At 42.2% G+C, this 6,000-nt stretch overlaps 1 long non-coding RNA gene across 2 annotated transcripts; it reads left to right on the top strand.

Annotated features, from left to right (window-relative positions):
• Positions 1–754: 754 nt before the first annotated feature.
• On the top strand, positions 755–1,553 carry LOC108162901. Of its 2 annotated transcripts, none has more exons than XR_004472679.1 (3): positions 755–1,087; positions 1,172–1,386; positions 1,455–1,553. It is a non-coding gene; the product is annotated as an uncharacterized LOC108162901 (long non-coding RNA). The 2 variants fall into 2 exon arrangements; XR_001775612.2 differs by having other exon boundaries at positions 756–1,087; positions 1,449–1,553.
• The last annotated feature ends 4,447 nt before the right edge of the window (positions 1,554–6,000 follow it).

The raw sequence follows: 6,000 nt of genomic DNA, 5'->3' as shown, positions 1-6,000 counted from the left end.
AATTTTATTATTATTATTTTATTATTATTAATTTTATTTATTGATTGAATCTCCACAAAACGATGCGTCTTCAAGGGTATCTAAAGATTCGGTTCCCCAATATATATCATATATAATTCTTGTTGTTCTTCCCATAGTTGTTGTTGTTGTATTGTGCCTGGTGTTGTTGCATTGTCTGGCGGAGGCAGCGATGCAAAAACAACAGCACATAAATCTTCATAAGGAACTTGGAGCGAACGGAAAGAAGGAACCACAGCCTCTTGGTTTTCTGGGTTAGTTTACCGTTACCTGAGAAGAGCCATTTGCTTTTGGCTCCTTCCCCTCCACACCCCACTATTGTCTACCCGTACTCTTCTCTCCAGCTACGTGTCTCGTTCTCGCCGCTTAGTGCTAATTTTTTGCACGCCTCTCGTCTGTAAATAAAACACGTTGCAAATGGCACGCCTCTGCTGCCGCCCCAAAAGATAGAGAAAGAGAGAGGGAGACACACACACACACACACACACACAATAGGCGCCATAATTCAACATAAAATAATGCACAGACCCCACCCCCCAACGGCAGAGAGAAAACGATTCTGAAGAAGGAAAACTGTTGGGGAGTTTTTCCCCCAAGTGGCTGCTGGAAAATGTTCTTTTAGTTTGCCCTGCATTCGAGGCACTGGAAAATACTATTAATGGCAGAATTAAAGTCCAGGTGGTAGCAGTCGGAAATTTACAAAAATTTCTTTAAAGAAAATTTAAAAAATTTGCTTTGTTTTTGATGTCTATCAAATGTTAAAGTAACAAATCGAAAACTCCCAGTGACTCGAATATAAATTCTCAGCAAGAAGGAAACACCCAACAGGATGGCAATGGCGAGGCACCACAGGTGGCCTCACAAGTGCCAGCCGCAGAAGTTTCAGCCGAGGCAACTGTACTCAGTCCCGTTCCGGCTGGACAGCGACGGACCTATCGATATACCGAAAGTCAACTGCGTTGGGTCGGGCGTCGATTTCGCCCACCAACATACGGTTACTTGATGTTCTAAAACCATAGAAAAACACACGACCTACAAAGAGGATGCCAGATGCCTTGGGCCCAGAATGGTATGTGTTTTTGCAGTGCATTTGAATCAAAGTTTCATTAATTTCTCCTATAAAAAACTTTCATATATTTCTCTAAAAATGCAGCATTCTTCTATGACACCTAATGATCCTACAACTAGCTCAAAGATGGTTCTTCTACAACCTCTAATGATCCCACAAATACCTCAAAGATGGCTCTTTTACAAACCCTAATGATCCCACAAATACCTCAAAGATGGTTCTTCTACAACCCCTAATGATCCCACAAATACCTCCTAAATATTAGTAGAAGGTACTGTGGAAAGTCTGGTATAAAAAATGTAATTTCCATGTGATTCACGGACTTCGATGACACACAAATTAATCTCTAATTCTGCCGCAGATACAGTTTGACTTCCAAAGGCAGCCGATGATCCACCAGTAAAATATACATCGTTCTTTTGTACTCTTAAAATATTTGTAGCCCAAAAAAATGTTTTCCTGCGTATATCTTTTGCTTTTTTGGGGGCACACTGCGTATACGTATTTTGTGGACCATGACTTGGCAGCTTTGTGGCCTTAAGTGGTCCAGAGAGTGGTCTCCTCTATCCTCTATCTAATTTGCAGTCCACGACGAATGCCCAACCAAAAAAAAAAAATGGTAAAAATAGAACTACAAAACAAAACGAATGGCAAGGCAACGGCAGAAGGAGAGGAATACCGAACAGAGAGAGAGAGAGAGAAGGAAAAATCGGCCAAAAAACTTTTCTTATTTCGCATGAAAAATGCAAAACTTTTTTAATATGCAAAAAGTTAAATTTCATTTAAATCAAGATTGCAGCAGACGACGGCGACGACGACGACGACGACTGATGCGATGCGACGACGATGGTGGGGCTGCTGCTGCTGCTGATGGATCTCCTGGATCTGTTACTGATGCCTTCTCTCTCTGTAACTCTTTGCTGGAATCCCTCTTAGCGCTGCACTTTCTTTTAATATTTTACTTAAACAGCTTGTTGCTCGGCCCATCTATACTTTGGCCAAATATAACTGCAGGGAGGATGGTTTTTAACCCCCATTAACCGATAAATGGGAACACAAGAAATCACTCTTTTCGACTTTTCCCAAGTTTTGAAAGCCAATATTTTGGAAAAAAAATCCCTCATTTAAGGTAGGTTCTAGCTGCAGTCTGGAAACGTTTAAAAGAGTTGGAAATAGTAGAGAAGGCATGGTTTTATATCTAAATATATATTTTAACGGATTATTGGGCTTAGAAGTAGAGCCGCGGTGCTTGCTGCTACTAACAGCGCTTCCTCTGGTTTCTTGTGGAATTACTTGTCGAAAAGAAGTTTTTGCTTGAACCAAATGAGGCATAAGGAAGGTTCTAGAGGCAGCTTGGATGTAGAGAAGGTATATTTTGGTTAAAGACGGATCATTGGGCTTAAAGGTGGAGCCGCGGTGCTTGCCGCAGCTCTTGCTCGTTTCTTGTGGAATTCCTGATAGAATAGAAAGTTGTTCTTGAATCAAATGACGTGTAATGGTTGTTCTAATCTATAGTAAAGGCCTTGTAATCTCAGTTGAATAAGGCTTCACTTAAGTGCTCCCAATATGAGCTCATAAAATTCTAATCAGCGCCAAACTGTCTCGCATTTGAAGAGAGTTCTTCAGATACGTCCACAACTGATAAGAAAATCAACTCTCGAATCTTTATAATGTTTCCAATTAGTCGAAGAAAGCTAATTGTTTCGTCGAACAGATAAGAACGCTGACAAAGAAACACTATCAGGGGGAAAGAAAAAGATTAAAAGGTGTGTGTTCTCCGATTAAAGTACCTCAACAAATGGTTTGTGGGAGAGGTCAATGTACTTGTTGCTGATTTGTATTTATTGTGTTCCCGTATGACTCGATGTCTGTCTGATACTGAATTGTGTGTGTTTTAATTCTTTGCGATGGACTGGGAAGAATATCGTCCACACTTCTCTATGTCTAAAAAAAAATAATTGTACAATTATTTATTTAATTAAATAAGAGAACTATTGAGAGCAGCTCTCATCATCTCTAGCTGAAAAATATGCATAAAACATTTATTTACACATTAATTTACAGAATTCCGTTGCGGGCTATGAAATTTAATTGAAACATTCTAGCGATGCTGCTGCTAGGAGAAGAGATTGTTGCCATGGCATCTTTCAACACTTTTTCGACTGCAAAAACTCAATTTCACAAATAGCCACGCAGCCAGGTACAGCCCGAACCGCACTGGAATGCATTGCTTTTGCTTGGATGCACTCACAGATACAAACACCTCTCGTACATACACTTGTATATTTATAGGACACCTAATTCCCAGGCAGCGCTTTAAATGAGGTTTCCAGGGGGGGTCCATGGGGCTGACGAATGGGAAATATACAAGCTGGTGTTCTAATCATATAAACCGTGTCCAACAGAAGTCTATACCAAAGACAATGGTTCCGAAATTAAACCTTTTATTTCCAATGTGACCCAAAGCAATTTTTTTTCGGGTAGATTTTGAGCTTTTTTCAGTGAATCAGATGTGCTTCTGTTTTTTCACATAGCTTATGTATCTTTCACCTACACAAAAGCTTATAAATGCAGCTTTAAATCGGCCAATTTAAAACATTATAAAAGTTCGAGAGTTGACTTTCTTATCAGTTTTGGAGGTATCTGAAGAACTCTCTTCAAATGCGAGACAGTTTGGCGCTGATTAGAATTGTATGAGCTCTGATTTGGAGTACCTAAGTGAAGCCTTATTCAACTGAGATTACAAGGCCTTTACTATAGATTAGAACAACCATTACACGTCATTTGATTCAAGAACAACTTTCTATTCTATCAGGAATTCCACAAGAAACGAGCAAGAGCTGCGGCAAGCACCGCGGCTCCACCTTTAAGCCCAATGATCCGTCTTTAACCAAAATATACCCTCTCTACATCCAAGCTGCCTCTAGAACCTTCCTTATGCCTCATTTGGTTCAAGCAAAAACTTCTTTTCGACAAGTAATTCCACAAGAAACCAGAGGAAGCGCTGTTAGTCGCAGCAAGCACCGCGGCTCTACTTCTAAACCCAATAATCCGTCAAAAAATATATATAGATTTAAAACTAAACCTTCTCTACTATTCCCAACTCTTTTAAACGTTTCCCGACTGCATCTAAAACCCATCTATTGTCTGAATACCTTTCCATGGTTGAAATATTTGAAATTTTGACGAAACAACAGCGATGGCTGATTTTTTTTGAATTGACATTTTGGACTTGGTTTTCGGAGTGCAGTAAATTTGGCTGCCGGGAGAGCTTTATGGACAAACAAAGGACGACGCGGTATCGAAATTGCAGTGCGTGCTGCATGCCACAACCACAAACGCCAAAAATTCTTTCGCTGTTTTGGTATTTTCCTCCCCACCTCCCCCCGGTAGTCACCCCTCTGTCTATTTTCTCTGCATAGATATTTCCCCCGCCCGCCCCCTAGCCACTGTTGTGCTGCCTCGCCTGGAATTCATTTATGCAACTGCCACGCGTTTGGGGGCACTGCAGCAATACAAACAATTCGCTTATTGAGCAATAATTGTCGCAGCGCAAAATTATGCACAGGGAAATGGCAGCGACATCAACCCTACGCTTTTGAAAATAGCTGCAAAATAACCATTAAATTGGTGTCTCCCCAACAAAATTTTGAGTGTTTTTCGGCGTGTCACACAAACTGTGATGATAATTTGTGGCCTCCTCAATATTTTATGAAACGTTTAGGTGCTTTAAATGAATTGAATGTTTTCGTTTAAAGGTTGACTTCGCGATAGAGGTCTTTACTTGGATACTTGGATTTTATCTTAGGGTTACAGATCTCTTGGGAGTAGTGACACTTTTCTTTAGAGAGATCTCTTGGGAGTAGAGACACTTTTCTTTAGAGAGATCTCTTGGGAGTAGAGACATTTTTCTTTGGGTTGATGGTCCGTAGAATGAGGGGCACAGAGTATCGCAAGATGAAGGTACGAAAGGTACAGAACATCCTCTTCGATCTATGATAAAGCTTAGAAGGTCTGAGAAGCACCTCTAGCCACAGTATCCGATGTACATCTGATGGAGATGTTTCTGGAGATCTGAAACTGGCTCTAGAGCAGGCACTTTCCCCTGGCACTCCACGCTCTGAACTTCGAGCGAGCTTGATCTGTAAAATCTAATCTCTAATATCTGCGTGGCGGGTTGAGGGTGAGCCCAGGGTTGGTGAGTAAACAGTGGATTGACGAGTGAGCAGTGGATTGCCAACGAGCCGAGGGCTGGGCAGTGAGCCGAGAGTTGGCAAGTGCGCCGCGGGTTGGCTAGTTAGCCAGGAGTCGGCGAGTTTACCAGGGGTTGCCGAGTGAGCCGATGGTTGGCGAGTAAACAGTGGATTGACGAGTGAGCAGTGGATTGACGAGCGAGCTGAGGGCTGAGCAGTGAGCCGTGGGTTTGCGAGTGCGCCTAGGGTTGTCGAGTGCGCCTAGGGTTGTCGATCATGCGGCTTCCACATTATCCACCATTTCCTTGTGCTTCCTGCGCTTGATGTTCCACCAATATACGACCTGTCATTCTTCAGTTTTACATTCGTCTTACTTTTTCGGCTCATTTTCGAGGCCTTTTTTGCTAGTTGTTGCATTAGCAACCCCTTCCACTCTGCATAGAAAGACCGAAAAAAAATCCAACGAGAGATCTGCTACATCAAAGTGGTGCTGCTGCTGGCTGCTGGTTGCAGCACTTGAGTTAGGTGCAAAAGCAATTACGCGCATTGACTTTGTAATTAAAATCGATTTTCATCAAGTTTTACTGCCAACCAAAGCGCTTTTGATTTCCACAGACACAGGCACACGCATGCCACAAGCCTGGGGGCGGGGGGCGGTTGGGCAGGGACAGGGGGCAACAGCAACTGAAACAATCCGTTTTTGTGTCTGCTGCAACTGCT

Source organism: Drosophila miranda, chromosome 4 (genome assembly GCF_003369915.1).
Source record: "Drosophila miranda strain MSH22 chromosome 4, D.miranda_PacBio2.1, whole genome shotgun sequence".
Classification (NCBI taxonomy): Eukaryota; Metazoa; Arthropoda; class Insecta; order Diptera; family Drosophilidae; genus Drosophila; species Drosophila miranda.
This window is presented reverse-complemented; position numbering and strand designations above follow the sequence as displayed.